Raw genomic sequence first — 18,461 nt, 5'->3', positions numbered from 1 at the left:
GTTTGGGAAACATTGGGGGGGATGGAATAAAGGTCCATGTCAATGCTGCTGAACAATATCAATTTGGACTATACTCAGAATTTGCATAAAGGAGGCATCAAAATATAGTTTTTATATAGAGAGAAAGAGAGAGAGAGTGTGTGTGTTTTTGGTGCCATAGTTTTCTCTGGCTGCTTTTACTTAGATACATTTCTCTGCTCTGTATTTTTTGTGAGTTCTTTATTATTTTTTAAAATTGCATCCTTCCTTTCCACCAAATGATGCTCCTTTCTTCTTTGGACTGATCACATACAGGCAATCTTCTGCAATGGTGCTTTATAGGGCATAATAGGGAGCTGCAGTTTGGTACGCCACCTTCCTCATGCAATCAGGTGCCCTTCCTCTCATAGACTTCCGATGCACGCTCTCCCTGCTTTCTCAGCTGAAGACACTGGATATTGTTATTGTGGCATGGACTTTCATGGAAAAGAAAAGTGTCAATAGTTTTAGGATTCATAGAGCAGTGACGGACCTCCGCGGATAGCACATGCTTTTAAAAAATTTATTTTATACTGAAGTACTCAGGAGAGAAATTCAAGGAGATGATTGGCTACTCTTGGGGATTCAGACTTCTAAAAGCACAGCGGGATAAAATGACAGTATCCCAGCATGTCTCTGATCAGTTTCAGCAGCATCTCAATAGATTCAAAGAGCATTCTTCTTTTGCCAGACCAATTGGCTTTTTGAAGTACTGATAGCAAGTTGGGAATTGCTGGAGTTGAAGGAGAAGGACATATTTAGAGCTTCAGGAAATGAAACAGTATTTTTTATGAGGAATAAATCATCATCGCCCAAAGTAGATGTTTCATTAGTTGTTAGCAAAGGTCAATAAGATAAAATAGCCTTGTAAATATGAACTGTTGAATGTAAAATCTGATCCTACTAGGAGCTTAATTTGGTAATGTGAAATGAATGGCTGCACCTATAGTCATTTATATGAGTGATTTATACATATAGAGTGAGATTTCAGTCTGCTGTTTTAATTAGTATCAGAAATATTTCACCACAGATTCTAAGATTCTATGAGTTGTAGAAATGTAAGAGAAAGGAAGGGTTGTGGAGAAGATTATTAGAATACTTAAAGTTGGTGTGGCAATGCTCTCTTGATGGTAAAAGATGCGTGAAGTTCGTGTTCGATCAAACTTGCCACAGGGTTGCTTTGACTGCAACCCTCTAGTATTTTAAAGAGGTACAAGATCCTAAAGTAATATTACTGAAAGGTTGTAATATTTCAGAAACAGCTCTGTGCTCATTTGCCCTGAATATGCAGAATATACTCCTCTACTGAAGGACATTACTAAATATGCCACATACCCTATGTCCATACATTTGAATGCAGTTTAAAATGATGAGCCTCCTTATTCTTGCCTATTGCTCATTCCAAAAACCTTTAAATTACTGCTGATGGTGTCATTCTTAACCTCATCAGCCTGCATTGTTCCTTAAGAGCATGTGATCGGTCCATTGACATATTTGTCTATATCCAAAACAAGGATGGCTTGGCCTGGATAAGGAATTTTAATCTAGTGCAGATAACCATGCAAGTATATTTGCTAGATTTTTTTATTTTTATTTTTTGCATAGGATTTGTTTATTCAGTAGGAAAGAGAGAAGCCATATCAGACACCTACTATAAAGTCGGGGGGGGGGAGATATCTTTCTGCATTTCTGATTCAGAACCTCTTATTGACTTTTTGGAGGTTAGGGTTTGGAGGCAGGTGTCAGAAAGGTTTACCTGAGAGACTTCATTTCTCCAGATCATGGTTTTGTTTTTGTTTTTTTTCTCCTTGTGCTTTTTTCTATCATCTGTGTAGTGTGTGCATTTTAAATAACAAAAGAGGCATAGTTTAAATGATCCAGAATTGTAAAGGATGACCTCTTACCTATAATGTTGCAAATGGCGAATCCTTTCAGAGTGAAATAATGTTGTTCAAGCCAAAGAATGCCAAGGCATTCTGACCTGCAATACCTCTGCCATTCCAACACTACCTTCCTTTTAATTAAACTGCCACTCATTGCAAATTAGGTACTAAAGTCAGACTAACACAGTCTTTCACTTTTGATCTAATTAGGATTTGAATGTAGATGTCCACTGGTGAAGCACTAATGCATCAACCCATCAGGGGCCCTGTAACCAGTACTCCGATAAAAAGTCTTCATTTCTGCCAGGTTCCTATTGACCTATATAAAATTAGATCTGAGTTATGCATCCGATTCCTAACCTCTATTAACCCATCCTGGGGAAAAATAGACACCAATATGCAGAGAGATGGCTGACATTCATTGAGCCTGACAATGTGAAAAAAAAACAACCTATGTTACAGAGATGTTTTCTAAGGGCTTGAACACTTTTATTAGCAATATGCCACCCATCTGTTTCAATAAGGCATGGTGTTGGTGGCAACATACACACGCAGTAGATAAAGATAGTGATGCCATTAGAGAATCCATAAAATGCTGAAGTCATATGCCACTGAGAGTGCAATTTAATAGTTTTCAAGAAAAGTAATTACTTGCTGTAGAAGTGAAAATTAAGAGAAAGGGCATCTTGTAGAAGAATTAATATCTGTGTGTCATGGCTGATTGCTACATGGGATTTTGTTGCTACTGATACTACTTACCTATGGCAGTGTAAAATACCCTTAAGATTAGTTTTCTGAAATTCATTAATGGACCAAATATTTGGTTCTTCTTTATCTAAAAATTCACAATAGAAATAAATTGTTGCAAATATGCTTACTCTCATTTCCCATTAGTGCCCAATAAATGGCTTATCATCATCATCATCATCACCACCACTACTGAGTACTGTTTCTGTCTGATTTGAAGGATATTTAGAAAAGCCATCACAGTATTCAGTGTTCATAAAATTAAATGATCCACAATTGTACTTGTAAATGCTGACCTCTTTCCTATAAGGTAGGAAAGACTTAATATATGATAGGTAAAGGTAAAGGTACCCCTGCCAGTACGGGCCAGTCTTGACAGACTCTAGGGTTGTGCGCTCATCTCACTCTATAGGCCGGGAGCCAGCGCTGTCCGCAGACACTTCCGGGTCACGTGGCCAGCGTGACAAGCTGCATCTGGCGAGCCAGCGCAGCACACGGAACACCGTTTACCTTCCCGCTGGTAAGCGGTCCCTATTTATCTACTTGCACCCGGGGGGGGGTTTCAAACTGCTAGGTTGGCAGGCGCTGGGACCGAACAACGGGAGCACACCCCGCCACAGGGATTCGAACTGCCGACCATGCGACCGGCAAGTCCTAGGCGCTGAGGTTTTACCCACAGTGCCACCTGCGTCCCTTAATACATGATACCCATAGCTAAAAACAACATACAAAAAAAAATCAGTATGTTGTAAGGATTGATTGCAATATGCATTATATAGAATTGAATTGTGGTTACATTATATAACTTGTGCTGTGTCCAAACTAAGAATATTGTGAAAAATATCTAGGGTCAACTACAAGTTTAACATGATTCAACAGCTAATGCTATTCTAGACTGCATCAACAAAAGTATAGTGTCCAGATCAAGTGAAGTGGAAACCAAACCTTATAAGGAATGGTTGAGGGGGTTGGGTATGTTTAGCCTGGAAAAGAGGAGGCTGAGAGGAGATATGATAGCCATCATGAAATATCTAAAGGGTTGTCCCATGGAAGATGAAGCAAGTTTGTTTTCTCCTGCTCCAGAGGTTAAGACCTGAACCAATGGTTTCAAGTTAAAAGAAAAGAGATTCTGACTAAACACCATTCATAACTTTTTGACAGCAAGAGCTGTTCAGCTCTCCTTCCTTGGAGGTTTTTAAGCAGAGGTTAGATAGTCATCTGTCATGGATGTTTTAGTTAAGATTCCTGCATTGCAGGAGATTGAACTAGATGACCCTTGGTATCCCTACCATTCTACTAGTCTATGACCTAATTCAAAAAATGGAACATAAACAGGTGAATCTGCACACTAGAATCCACCTCTTTTAGGCAAGATACAATGCTATTCCCCACACTTATTCCAGGATTTGGGGAAGGCAATGCATTAATACAATTAATGCCATCTCTGTTTTGTCCTTGATTTGAACAGTTTAAGATACAAAAGGAAAAAAAAAGGTGTTTGCAATGTTTGTATGCATGCTCAAAGAACTGACAATGTGGGACTGAAATGAAACAGACTCATAGATGCCCTTGTTGTTCTTATTTGGATAACATTTATGGACTGTTTTCAAAAGTTCTTTGAACAACATGTTTTCTGAAAAATTGTGTGATTTTTTATTTTTTTGGATTATGGCAGCAGGACTGTGGGAGGTGTAAAGATACCACAGTTTTCACTGGGTGGCCATATGTTTTTTTCATTCTTGCTGAGCCATAGTTTGGCTTAGTGGTATGTGCAAACCAGGCCTTATTCATCAGATTACAGTTGCATTTAAAGAAGGTGACCTCAGTAAGTAACCAAGAATGACTGAGATATGCATTTTGTGAATTGACATAATTTTGATGCAACAGTTAAGCCAGAAAAAAAGAAATGTATACCCTTCCTTTACAGGAATATTCCAAACCCATTCTGCTTATGTAATAAGCATAACATACATATTTACTATTAAATAAAACAGGTCTGTTATCCATAAAATTACTTGAATTAGTTCAAAAATTATATTCTTAAACTAGTAAAAACAGCAGAGCATAATATACTGACATAGCAAATGCTTTAAAAAGAATAGACAGTTGCAAAGTGGCTGTCAACTTAATATTTCACTTGGAAGAATTAAATCCTTATGTGTGTGTATCTGCTGAAGGATTATGATTTATTCTCAATTTCAAGAGGGCATTAAGGTTACTCATGGTCTAGAATTGATGTCAGTGGTGATAATATCCAAAATTATATTCAAAGTGTTCTATCATTTCCTATCATAAGCCGATTGAAACTCATTAATGTTCTTCTTTCTCGCAAGACACAGCTGGGCAAGAGGGATGCCCAGAAGACTCTTAACAGCAGAAATATCTGCATCATTAACAGAGGTATGAGTCTTCATAGTTTCTTGGAACATTCTAACTGGAAAATGAGAAAAGGAAAATCACAATATGTTTTCTGTAACTCAGTTGGGATATATTTTGCGGAAAGTTTGGATATGTTCAGTAACATAAACAGAGTTGTAAAGAAATTGTGTTCATTTTAACAAGACAGTCGTATTTATGTGACTGTGTCCCCAGGTTTATCACTATCAAGATTTCATGCAGAGACTAAGGATAAGTTAGTGAGTTATATATAGTTCTCAAGGATATACTTCTCAGAGTGGTTTAACAGTCCATCCCTATTCCAATGGAACTCTGGGAACTGAAGGTCTATGAGGGTAATAGGTAAAGATAAAGGGACCCCTGACCATTAGGTCCAGTCGTGACCGACTCTGGGGTTGCAGCGCTTATCTCACTTTATTGGGCGAGGGAGCCGGCGTACAGCTTCCGGGTCATGTGGCCAGCATGACTAAGCTGCTTCTGGCAAACCAGAGCAGCGCATGGAAATGCCATTTACCTTCCCGCCATTTACCTTCTACTTGCACTTTGACATGCTTTCGAACTGCTAGGTTGGCAGGACAGGGAGCGAGCAACGGGAGCTCACCCTGTCACGGGGATTCGAACCACCGACCTTCTGATCGGCAAGTCCTAGGCTCTGTGGTTTAACCCACAGCGCCACCCGCGTCCCATGAGGGTAACAGGGGTCTCCTAAAACTGCCCATCTCAAGCCTCCATTGTGCCCACATTACACAGCCTGAATGCAGCCTTTCAAATCATCAATGAATATAATGACTCAGCTGGTCTGCCTAATGGGTGGCTTGAATGCTGTCCTTGGAAAAAGCACACACCATGCAGCATGGACTTCTGACTTGTCACTTTATAATGCTTATAGCCTTTATCTTGATAACATTTTATTCATTGCTGACTCCTTATCTCATGTTGCTGTTTGAAACAAGAGGAAGATGGCAGGTTTTCATGGTGTTTTCAGGGATTTGAAAGTTCCAGTGTGTCTCATAAAAATATCCTATACGCAGGTGCATTCAAAGGTGCTTCTAACTTGTGACAAGAGATTGTGCCCATGGCATATGCACTAAAACAATTTCAAGTATCGATATAATTCAATTTTGTGTTAAACAGGATTGAATTATTGATTAGTTTAGTATAGAATTTCTACAAAGAATGAGATTCCTTAGACAACTGTTATTAAAGCAACATCTATCTTTTCTTTCTATGAATATTTGTTCTGTAGGACTGCCACTGTCCCAGAGGGGGAAATTTTTATGTGCATGGTTCTCATTGATTTAAATATGTTCCATTACAACCTTAAATCAGTTCTGGTATAGAGTTTAAAATAAGTTGAAAAATTGAAATGTCTGGGAAGGTAGGAAATCAGCAAACAGAACTTGTATGGCCAAAAAGGAAAAGAAAATAAAGTAAACAAAAAGGTTTGGTTAAAAGCAGCATTTTTTCTCTGTTGACAATGAACTGTTAACAGGTGTTACACTTTTTCCAGCTGCAATATACTTCTAAGTTCTAAGCAGTTTGCTATGATTTCTTCATTTTTCCACATGGATATTTACTTCAGAAATTCTAGCCAAAAGGAGTAAAGAGCTGAGTAAATAAGAGAACAGGCAACAATCCTATATGCTTACCTGGAATAGTTCAGTTAGTAGAGCACGAGACGCTTAATCTCAGGGTGGTGGGTTTGAATGGCACGCTGGGCAAAAAGATTCCTGCACTAGGGACTAGATGATTCTTGTGGTTTCTTCCAACTCTACAATTCTATGATTCTATGAATTAAGCCCCATAAAACTCAATAGAACTTACTTCTGAATAAACCTTAGCTAGTGCTACATATGCCTCTCCTGGATTATGCACATCAAATAATAGCTGGTAATCCTAAATTTTACTTCAACCTCCAGCTGTTTTCTTTGGTACTTGTACTGCTAACAGACTTTATAGATACTCAACTGATACATGTTCTAAATCTGATTTTACTCATAAGGGAGCCGAGGATGAAAGCCATTTAAGGGTCAAGGTCAGAGATTATTTGTGGCAAAATGAAGATTAAAATCCAATCAAGGGCAGCTAGAAATAGCTACCTGGTTACAGTGCCTTTCAGGAGCATAGTTTAACCCTTTTATGTATAGCCATTGCTTTGTGCATGTATGAAAATACCGTAATATATAACTATGCCTGACCACAGCTTGGCTCTTGAATATTTTCAAAACATTACTTACAGAGCAGATAAAGGTTTATATACAAAACACCACAATTCTGTCACCGAGTTAAACATGGTAGTTTCAAAAACATTTAAAACTCAAGAGAAAAAACAATACCTAAAATTCTGGATACTTTAAGAGCTGCCTGTCATATGATATTTCTTGAACAAGTGAGAACAAAATCCTCATGTACCACATTTGTTTTGAAGGACAAACTGTGTTTTCACTCCCCTCATGGGAGCAGTATTAGAGGCTACAGGGAAAGAGAACCATTATGGCACTGGGTCTGATCCCTTTGTATATGTCTGATGGACTTGCAGCTTCCCCTCTGGTAGAGGTGCCTAGCTTCAGGTATCCACATGACAGGTGATGTTTTGCTTTGCTTTCAGAAGATAAGCTTCCTAGGGCATCCTGGAACCATTTCTGGAAACACTTTGGGTGTTTGGGACCATCATACAGGTAGTACTGAATTTGGTCACCCCAGCCACCTCCCAATCTTATATCACAGAAATTGAGTCATTTTCCTGTTTTTTGCCAAGACGACATTCACCTCTTACAGTTGAACAATGATATTTGGCTGACTGATATCCAGAATTGCCTGCAGAGGTGGTTGCAGAGGTTAGGCGGTAAGTCAAACAGTGAAGCTGCCTGTTTTTTGTGGCAGGGGAGGTCACTAGCTTACAGGGGTCTTAGGCAGTGGCGTAGCGTGGGTTGTCAGCACCCGGGGCAAGGCAAGTAATTTGCGCCCCCTAACCCATGGATTTGCGCCCCCTAACCCGTGGATTTGCGCCCCCTAACCCTAACCCTCAGATGTTGCGCCCGGTGCGGCCGGCCCCCCCTGCACCCCCCACGCTACGCCACTGGTCTTAGGGTGGCACTTCAAGAACTCACCACAGTTCAGGAGCCAGGAGTGGCTGCCACATACCCAGGCTGCTGGCAGGTGTCAGGTGCAACCTGTGCCATATTGGGGCTAAGAGTCTAGTGACTCCCTCCTGGATTCTGAACAGGAAAGCTGGGAGAGGTATAGGCAAGCAGACAGGCTGCCTGATAGGCATATCCTTGCCTGATCCTATGTCAAACATGATACACTGTAATCAATAAAGCTGTATCCATGTTTAACTCCAAGTGTGTCTTCATATATTCATTGTGTTCCTGAGCATCACGCTTAGGTGGTACATGATGAAATATCATTCTAACCAGGACCTGTACTTCATGAATCACATTCATATCTGTTCAGAAATTCAAGGATCAATGTGAATGTTTATTGCTTTAAGTAATACAACATTACACACACAAGAACTGTATATAAAAGAGCAAAGACTGTGTAACTTTCAACTTAATGATCTGTCAGATCTGTCACTAAGCCATTTGGTTTGAAAGGAAAGCAATACAGCAATCAGAACTGTATCTGACAAGAGCCACGAAGTGTGTGTGTGTGTGTGTGTGTGTGTGTGTGTGTGTGTGTATATATATAAACACATACATAGCTCTGAAAACACAAGAATATGAAATAACTAGTTTATGTGGCCTGTGACATTACCATGTGATGAGCTCCTGTCTCAATACCTCCTCATTTTATGACTGGAGGGGTCTTAGCTCTAAAGTATTTATTGTCTGGAAGCAAACTAAAGAATTTAATCTGTCAAAGTGTATATAAGTATCTCTTATCTTTCTCCATAAGTACTTCAAAACATTACAAATCCTATTTGAGATATATGCTACAAATGAAAGTTCAGGTTCAGGTCGAATTTATTCTTTCATAAAACAAAATGTGAGAAAAACCATTTTTACACAGAGTTGAATCCAAAAGTTGCCATCCACATAAGGATGAACAAATCTGACAATTTTTGTTATCTCATTTTCTCATATTTCCACTCTGAAATTCAGTTTTCCACATTCCCACAGCAATTTGCTGATTAAAAAAAAAAATCCTCATGAAAATTCACCAGCATTTTTGTGCAGTGGGAAGCAGCCCAAGGTGAGTCGGGGTGAAGAACTATGAATTAGGTCAATGGTGAGGACCAATGAACAAGACAGGCGATGGGACAAACCAGGAGTTAGAACCATAGAGCAAGGCATGACTAGAGGACAAACCAGGATGCTGGGCCAAAGAGCAACCAGAACTATAGAAACACTATAGGTGACCTTATTGCTCAAGCAAGGCTTAGCTAGAACATGAAGTTCTATACTCCTGTCTGTCCAGAAGGATCCAATGATCAGTCTGGGTGGGTAGAGCCAGTCTGAAAGGTTCCCCCATGGAGTTGGGTACCAGCTGCAGTTCAGTGATCTGCCACACAGGTGAGGCAGATCTCACTGCTTGGGGAAGTTGGAAGAAAAGTAGCAATATTTTAAGCACTCCTACAAAAAATAAACAATTTCTTATCTAGAAAAGAGACGCTTCCTTTTTCATGGGTTTGCCTAAAAAAAATTCTTCTTTGGTAATTTTATTTCTTCACATAATTCTTTATAGAACACTTTATATATTACACGATCCTTCCCTGAAGACCTTGCAGCCTAAATTTTATCTGTGGAGATGAGAAAGGTAAGGAAAAGGGACAGAGGAACACATCTGTGTTTTCAAAACCTAACATTTCAGAGGGACTTCATTTGCATTTTAGTTAGTGCTATATGTTGTGATCTGAATACGAAGGTAATTTTGAGCATCCATATGTGTTGCACTGCAAGTACAACTGGCGTAAATACTTTTTAAAGCTGCAACACATTGTAGCTTCCCAGTACACAGAATAATATCTAGGTAAGTGATAATCAAACATGATATACTACACGTGAGTTACTATGATTTCACACACAAAAATGGCTTTTGTTTCTTAATTTCTGGATATGCTATTGCTTAGTGTCCTGAGTCTGTAGTCATTTTTAAAATATATTCCTAATAAATTAGCGCTCCATATTTTTTTTTCTTAATTATACTTTGAACACTGTTTTAAACTAGCTCTCGTGTAGTAAAGCTGCACCATATATGTAAGTGTCCAATTTTCTGCAGTAGCAGAGCAAGAGAGCTCAAAAGTCTTCATTCCCTTTGCCATGAAAACTCAAAGGGTGTAGATTTTCATTTCATTATTACCGTGCAACCTTCATATGCCACGGGAGTCCTGAAATGTGAATTTAATAGTGGTTGGATGAGTAGTGAAGTCATCATGAATTTTCATGACTAGTTCTTAAGCCCAGTTCCCTGGAGGACAAGAGGCTAATGTACTGGTAAAGTACTGGAGCAAGGAGTTATGCTAAAAGCTAACTTTCTGCTATAATATTTTGTAGAGTTTATATTCCCACCCCCACGATGGAGCTGAAATGTTTTCTTTGGGTTTCACAAAGGAACACTCGCCATCATGAAAGCATTTTAATGTATTGAGCCTCCCTTGGCTAGAAGATATATGTGCTGGCAATCTCAGATGCTTATTTTGACATGTTACAAGTTTAACTAGTACCTAGCCATACTGCAATTAAGATGGGAAAATCCACAGAGAAGGATATGTGAAAATAGAAGCAGTTTGTTTTGTTTGGTTGTAATTTACAGCAAATTCATTACATTGTGTGCTTTCTTTGTTATTCTAGGATAACGCCAAACAATAGATACAGTTTTCCTGTCCATTGCTTCTAAGCTGTTCCTTGATTTTGTATACATTGCTGAAGAAGTAATAGGCAACCTTTATGGCATATTGGACCACTTTTACAGGTATCTCTGCACAATTACCTCCTCTTAGGTAAAGGGACCCCTGACCATTAGGTCCAGTCGTGACCAACTCTGGGGTTGCGGCGCTCATCTCGCTTTATTGGCCGAGGGAGCCAGCATACAGCTTCCGGGTCATGTGGCCAGCATGACTAAGCTGCTTCTGGCGAACCAGAGAAGCGCACGGAAACACAGTTTACCTTCCCGCTGGAGCGGTACCTATTTATCTACTTGCACTTTGACGTGCTTTCGAACTGCTAGGTTGGCAGGAGCAGGGACCGAGCAATGGGAGCTCACCCCGTCACAGGGATTCAAACCGCTGACCTTCTGATCTACAAGTCCGTGGCTCTGTGGTTTAACCCACAGCGCCACCCGCGTCCCTTACCTCCTCTTATATATATATATTTAAAATATTTTGATTTATTTAACTGTTTCTGTCTTGACAATTTCTCCAAATAGACTCAAAGCAGCTAATGAACAGCTGTTAGCAGCTGGTGGGACTGTATTGCTCTCCAATGTTGCATATCACTGTTGTTTACTGAGTTGGAGAGCAAGAGGGTCATGTCAGCATGGAGCTCAGATGCGGAGCAAATTTAATGCTTCCAACACTGTGACTATACTGTGCTGAGCTCCCTGCTGCCTTGCTCCTCGCCTGCTCACCCTCTAGGTTTTGCTTCAGCTCCTTACCTTGCTATGGACTTCGGTTGGTCGCCTTAATTGTCCAAGGGGCCTGGTAGGAATTTTTTTCCACTTGGCAGATTGGCACCAGCCACTTGGTTTTTCACCTACCTCATAGCAAATCATCAGAACTTTTTAAGGTTTGGCAGTTAGACATTGGAAAAAGTGTTGTGTGTTGGAGGGGAGGTTGTGGCCAACACCTATCCCTCCCCTTGAAGGGTATTCTGTTAAAGGAATCTGGCAGTCATGGTTCTTGTATGATGCCTAGGTGGTGGGAAGGGCCATGGCTTGGTTCCCAGTGACTCTAGGCCCTGGGGTCGGCAACCCGCGGCTCCGGAGCCGCATGCGGCTCTTTTACACCTTTGCCGCGGCTCCGCAGATCCTCGGGGACCCTGAGCAGAAAAGCAGAAGCGCCAGAAAGAGGAGGGGGATGGAGCTGGGCGGCCGAGCCAGAGAAGGGCTGCTGCTGCTGCTGCTTCTGCTGCCAGAGGGAAGTTCTGCCAGGTGGCTTCATGGCTCATAGCTTCCCCCGGGGTAGGACGGGCGGCGGCAGTGAGGGGGAACACTCTCCCAGGCCATGCTCTCCTCAGCCCCGCGCGCGATGCACCTGAGGCAAGGGAGAGAGAGAGCGCGCTCTCTCGAGGGAAATGGCGGGGTTTGTGTGGGGGGGGCGGTGGTGCTTCGGGATCCTTTTCCGTGCCTTGCTTCTGAGTGGCCGCCGAGTTGAGGGAGAGCACCTGAGGTGAACCACAAAATGGGCCCGCCCTCCCTGTCAGGGAGGAAGGGGTGAATTACGTCAGTGACGAGGAGGGGGTCCAGAGGTAGCCAGCAGGAGAGGCGGGGGAGCACGAGAGCAATTGCAGAGGGAGGGGGGGCTGTTAGGCACCGAAATCCTGCATGTGGGATTTCCCCCGTTCTCTCGTGCCTATGCAATTCCTGCCCTTCTCCCTTCCCCCTCGAGATTTGCTGCAGAGACAAGCAAATGAAGAAGAAAGGGAAGAGTATTAGCTGACATGTCCCCAGATCCCATGGAAAGCACCACAGATTCCTTTGCTTACCAGCTCTTTTTATTTTAAGTTGGCTTCAAACCTGTAATTGTGTAGGTGTATGTATGTATACATATACACACATACATATTCATATCTCTTCCCTCTCACCTTCCTTTCACCCAGTTTCTCTGGCACTGGTTTATAAATGCTGCTATGTAGAAATGATGAGAAAGTTGCACCAGCAAAAGAAATGGATATGTACTGTTAGTAAAAAGAGAGGGAGTTGAACTGCAGGGAGGGACAGACACTTTTCTATGTATTAATTTGTATAATGCCCTCTATGCACATGGTGCTTTGCAAAAAATGGATATGAGAGGTACCATACCCCTCTTTGCTATCTGAAATAGACTCAGGGAAAAGAGAGAGAATGGGGGAAGGGGAAGAATGTGTGGTTATTTACATTTGGCTTGTTTTGCGGCTCCCAGTTTTTTTTTCCCCTTCGGAAACGGGTCCAAGTGGCTCTTTTTGTCTTAAAGGTTGCAGACCCCTGCTCTAGGGGAAAGCTTCCAGTTGATTAGCATCAGCAAGCACCCCCTACAGGTTGTTAACCCTTGTGTGACTCCCTGCAGAGTGGGCAGGAGTCAAGTATAATCTGTTCGGATCCAATGCCTAAGCCAATACCACTCACATTCTGTAACCAATACAGTTGTGGCCTTTTTTAGCCAATTAACCCAAAATGCTTGTGTCCATGTGTCTTATTTCATCACAAAGCAGGGAGCGGGGCCTCGACTCACAACTGGCAGTGACACATGATGATGTCAGAAGAGCAATGCAGCCCTACCTGTACTGCCTCACCCACCACTACTACAAACAATAATAAAAACAGAATAAAACAAAGCTTTAAAAAAACAGAATAAAACAAAGCTCAGCTCAAAAAGCTAACAATATCCAACCAATTTAACAAATTTCAGCTTCACAAGCATAACATAACTGAGTCAGCAAATTTTCCACCACAATCAACCAAGAGTCTTTTTTTTTTTAAGTCAGTGTTTGTCAGACATCTGAATCAGTATAGTAATAAGGTGGGTGCCCCAGCAGAAAAGGCCCTACCTTCAACTGACACAAGTATTGCCTCCTAAGGTCAAGGGTTTTGGAGCAGGGCTAAAGAGGATTATCAGAGTGTGTGGAGGTCCTAGGGTAACTAGGTTCTTTTTCCTTCGGAAATAGTTGTTCCATAATCCTTACTTGTGACCCTCCTTTCTATGCCTTAGGTTTTGTCACTCTTCCCCCTCTCTTTCTCAGGAAAGACTTCCAGAATTGTACTTGGAATACAGATGTGTCATTTGGACATGATAATGGAAAATCCAGAAAATAGCAAGAAATTAGACTGAGTTGAGTAATCCAGTTTAATAAATTCATGCATCAAGATCTTTTAAGGCATAACATGGGCATAGCCAGGCTTTTTGTTGGGGGGGGCAGGCCTTTTGTTGGGGGGCAGAACCTCAGTTAGCTATGTATTTTTATTGAATTGGGGGGCAGCTGCGATGCCCATGAGGCCTGACATCATATTTGTCAGGATAGATTTGAATCTAAAATATTGTAAAAGACATGCTATTTATAGCAGTGTCGGATGAAATTTAAAATGAATATAGAAATTAAGCTATGGATGTGAAATTCTGAAATTAGCTCACAGTGGCTTTTCAGAACTGTTTTTTAAAATGTCCCAAATAGAATGAAGTGAGAATCGTTTTATAGTAAGAAGTATACTGTAATATGATCATATTCCTACAAAATATGTTAGCTATCTTATCTTTCTCCCCCCCCCCACCCCATGATCCTTGGGAACATCAAGTTATTTAAGGAAGGCATTCAGAGAATTGTCATCACCCTAATAATATTGAAATCTGTTGGGTTTCTTGAGTGCAGCCCCATTAATTGTAGTTTCAGGGAGTAGGGGAGGAAGGTTGAGGTTTGCACTGTAGATTCCTCCATATTGCAGGACAAGAAATGACCATTTCATTTCCTTGTTTCCAAGTTAGCAAATAGCTCAGAGTGAGATTAGCAAGTGGCATTAAGCCTTCTAGCCTAGGCTGCTGTGCCTAGTGTAATAGTAGAAAGTCTTGAATCAGCCAGCCCTGTGTGAGTGAGCTCTGTGCCTCAATCATTGGTCTTGTAATGGCAGGAAATGGGACATTGCACACCAGTGTGCTTCATTTGTCTCCTGCATGCTGGGATTGATCTGGCTGTGTGCTTCATTTCCACAAGCATATGAAAAAGCCTTCCATTTCCTAGGACCATAAATCTATCTCGAGGTTCTGTATCTTGTTGCTGATAAGGAAGACCCTGTAGGCAATATTTGAACACAAGCAAGTTATTTGTTTATTAATATCTTACAGCTTTTGTCTTGTCTCTCTTCTCTCTGTTTCCTTTGTTCTACACACACACACACACACACACACACACACACCCTCTTCGCTTTTTCCTACTAGGGCTTCCTAGGGACAAATGCCTGAAAGTAAAACTGGGAAAGAGTTGCAGCTCTAAGGATACAACCAGAGGGTTTCAGTGCTGCTGTGTGAAATAACGTGGTTCCAAACCACCAACTGAGAAGGCAAGCTGAATTTTTTTTAGCAACAGGTTTCCTCTCAATTCCCCAAAGCTTCCATTTCCCTAAGTGATAAAAATGTATAGAGCCAAGTGAGGGGCTGAAATGGGAAAGATACAAAATATAATTACTGCAGCAATGAGGCTGTCAAGTTGCTAACTTCAGGAATGTTTTCTTTTTGTCACTATCACATAACCATTTCAAACCATCATGAGAAATAAGAACAAGTCTTAAATCTTAAACACTGTGGTGCAGAGTCTTCAAAGGTCCATTTTGCAATGCCCTCAGAATGACGGGAAGTGCTATTTTTAGTTGGCATATTATCCAGCGGAATTATCCATTCATCAGCTCGAAATAGTTGGAGGGAGGGGAGGAATCACTTTGCGTGTGATGTAAAGAAAATCTTTTTTTCATATTGGTAAAAAGCTTCAGCGAGCCTCCTGAGATGGATTAAATGTCTCAATCTATTAAGTAAAATGGCATTTAAAGTGATGAATACCAAATGAGACCGGGAAAAATCAGACACACACACACACACACACAAAAGCCCTACAAATCCATCTCTGAGATTACTGACACACCTTCTACAGCTCCAGAGAGTACTGTGAGTTCAACTTAGGCTTTCACCAATGCTTGAGTCATTTGGGATGTCGAACAACATTTGCAATTTAGAATAGCTACAACATTGATCTAACTTTTACTGGATGAAATGGTTCTCAGGAACTGAGCACCAGTCCCTCACAGTGCTCAAAGCCCACTTTTAATTAAACATCAGAGGCTGTAATTTGCCTAGGACTCTGCAGAGGCCTCTGGCATCACCTCTATGTAGTGGGTCACCAAAGTGCCATCTCCCAGGAGCAGTCCTTTCCCCATGCCTTGCTTCCACGCTGGTTCTTTCACCTCACCCTGCTCAGAGCCCGAGGCCCTGGTACATACAGGTCACCACAGATTACACAAATGGTGTATGCACTGCATTCGGGCTTATTTACCAAGGATCCAGAAAAGCTGTTTAAGTTGGGCTTGGTCTAGTGCGCCTTCCTGGAAAACGTGTTCTATCTATCCATCTCACTTCTGAAGGAGAATTGCATCCTTAAAGTAATGGGAGTTTTCAATATAGAAGTTGAAAAATTGTCACTTCCTTAGGAACTGGAAAATCTTTTTTAAATGTACATTCAAAATAAAACAGCCTGCCATAAAACCAGGACAGGAAGGCTGTATAAACTGAAAATCCCTATTCCTTGGGATCCCATTTCTGTGTGTTTAAAATATAGCCATGTGTGTCAGCCGTGAATAGGATGTAAAATCCAGAGGCTGTCATAGTCATGGGCTGCAAAATCTTGCATGCCCACCGGAAAGTTACAGGAAAGGCATTCTCTTCACATCAAATGCTAGGCGTGAATAGATACTTTCATTCCCATCTATAATGCATTGAATAACAGGAATTGTGATAGAGGGGATGTAGCTAATGCTCACTGTGAAATGTATAGGCCAGCTTCCCCAATGCACAGTGTATTCACAGGCAGAAGAAAGATAATTGAATCTGCCTTTCCTCCCCTGTGCAGGTTTTTGTGTGAGTGAATAAGGCTGTATTGCAAGCAGAAACTCCTACTATGTGAGCAAATGGGTGCAAGCATTGTGCTTAATTCTTCATTACCTTCTGATTGTGGCATTAGCTAGAATCTTAACCTAATCTTCTGGCAGCCTGGCCACAACACTAATAAAGATTGATATTTGACATTTGTGGTGTGCTCTCCCTATTGACTGCTCATTATTCTGGTATGCTAAATAACACAGTCGCTCACACACCATTTCTTAAAGGGGGCTATTGTTAACTGCTTATGCTTTTTTTACCAGCTTGCTTTCCCCCTCCTCTCTTCAGGGCTATGCTCAAGCCTATATACTCCTGAGTGCTGACATTTAAATCTTTCTATAGTTCAGCACATCCTATCTGCCCGATCATTTCTCAGATCCTGCAGTCCCCCTAGACACTATCTCGGCTCTTTTGTTCTCAGTCAGCAGGTCTCTGATGTGTTACTAAAGCTGGAATAAAATATCAGGAGGATAGCGTTTGCTTCTTGATGAACATGTCTGCAGCCATAATAAGTTCAAAATGACTCCCTGCCCTACATTCCATCATGACATCTACAGTCCACTAAGAGCAATACCTTGAAGCTGTGCTGTGCATGACAAGGACACATCTGACAGTACTTGTGGTAACTACTTACTGGTTCAGTAATACTTTTTCACCTGAACCTCAGCCTCAGCTGGTGACAACCAGTGAGCATACTGCTAAACAGTGGATTTCATGGATAGGAAAAGGGTGTGTGCTTAGTGGTTAGAGTTGGACAAAGGAATGTAGAGTCCAAATCTCCACTCAGTGAAGAAGCTCACTGGGTGCTCTAAGGCCTCATGTACACCATCCTAGGCTCATTGGAGAATGGGTGGCCCTAGCTGTGACTTTAACAATGGAAGGTGGGAGCAAGCTCACTTATTAAGAAGCTGTTGGTCAGGACACTTCTAGCACATTTTGTCTCATATATCTGATTCCACTACAGGTAGAGACTTACTTATTTTTAAATTGAAAGCTGGGAATCTAGGTCCAAAGATGCGCTAGGTGATAGGTCCAAAATGCAGACAAAACCTAGAAAACTGGGTCAAGTTGCAATTTGAAAAAAGAGAGTCTGGGTTCCCCACTAACCAAATCAAAGTAATGACTATACCACCCTGGTGCTGTGCTGAGAAAGCAAGTGAGCAACTATAATGTAAACTGTTCCGGCTGCTTGAGATAGAAGGGCATAGAATCTCGATAATATGCCTCAAGCCTAGTTTCAAAACCTGGTTTATTACAGCTCTGTACAGTTTTTCTGTGCAATCTGTATTATGGTCTCTTTTGGGATGTGAGCCAAGTTAGCAATGCTTGAAACCTTCACTGCATCAGCCTTCTGAAGTGTTGCTGCTGGCTCAAGCAGTAAGACACTTAATTTAATTAGAAGAGTCTGCCATAGTTGAAACTGCTGAATATACTATTTTTCCAGTGGAGCCAAGGTAAATCTAATTTATTAGAAGTTTTAAACTGTGTTGTATCATTGTTACTGTGATCTTTGGCTCTCAGCAGCTGCATCATTGAATGAAATGTCCAAGTCCCACTGAAAGCGGTATTTCATCTTTCCGACCTGCATGTACTGCTAATGTGCTTGGCATCTTTTCTTCTGCTGAAGTGATGGTGTACATTGC

At 41.3% G+C, this 18,461-nt stretch overlaps 1 protein-coding gene and 2 long non-coding RNA genes across 6 annotated transcripts in view; 2 read left to right on the top strand and 1 right to left on the bottom strand.

Moving 5' to 3' along the window:
- LOC309531353 (uncharacterized protein) overlaps positions 1-18,461 on the bottom strand; it is a 394,694-nt gene that overhangs the window by 139,420 nt on the left and 236,813 nt on the right. The window lies entirely within an intron of this gene.
- Positions 4,902-9,870, top strand: LOC309531150. Of its 2 annotated transcripts, XR_014219110.1 has the most exons (4): positions 5,240-5,284; positions 5,324-5,370; positions 7,654-7,723; positions 9,735-9,870. It is a non-coding gene; the product is annotated as an uncharacterized lncRNA (long non-coding RNA). The 2 variants fall into 2 exon arrangements; XR_014219109.1 differs by lacking the exons at positions 5,240-5,284; positions 5,324-5,370 and adding an exon at positions 4,902-5,048.
- Positions 10,845-16,964, top strand: LOC309531384. Its single transcript, XR_014219280.1, has 4 exons — positions 10,845-10,961; positions 13,925-14,013; positions 15,112-15,233; positions 16,790-16,964. It is a non-coding gene; the product is annotated as an uncharacterized lncRNA (long non-coding RNA).

Source organism: Podarcis vaucheri, assembly GCF_965113315.1.
Source record: "Podarcis vaucheri genome assembly, chromosome: 4".
Classification (NCBI taxonomy): domain Eukaryota; kingdom Metazoa; phylum Chordata; class Lepidosauria; order Squamata; family Lacertidae; genus Podarcis; species Podarcis vaucheri.
This window is presented reverse-complemented; position numbering and strand designations above follow the sequence as displayed.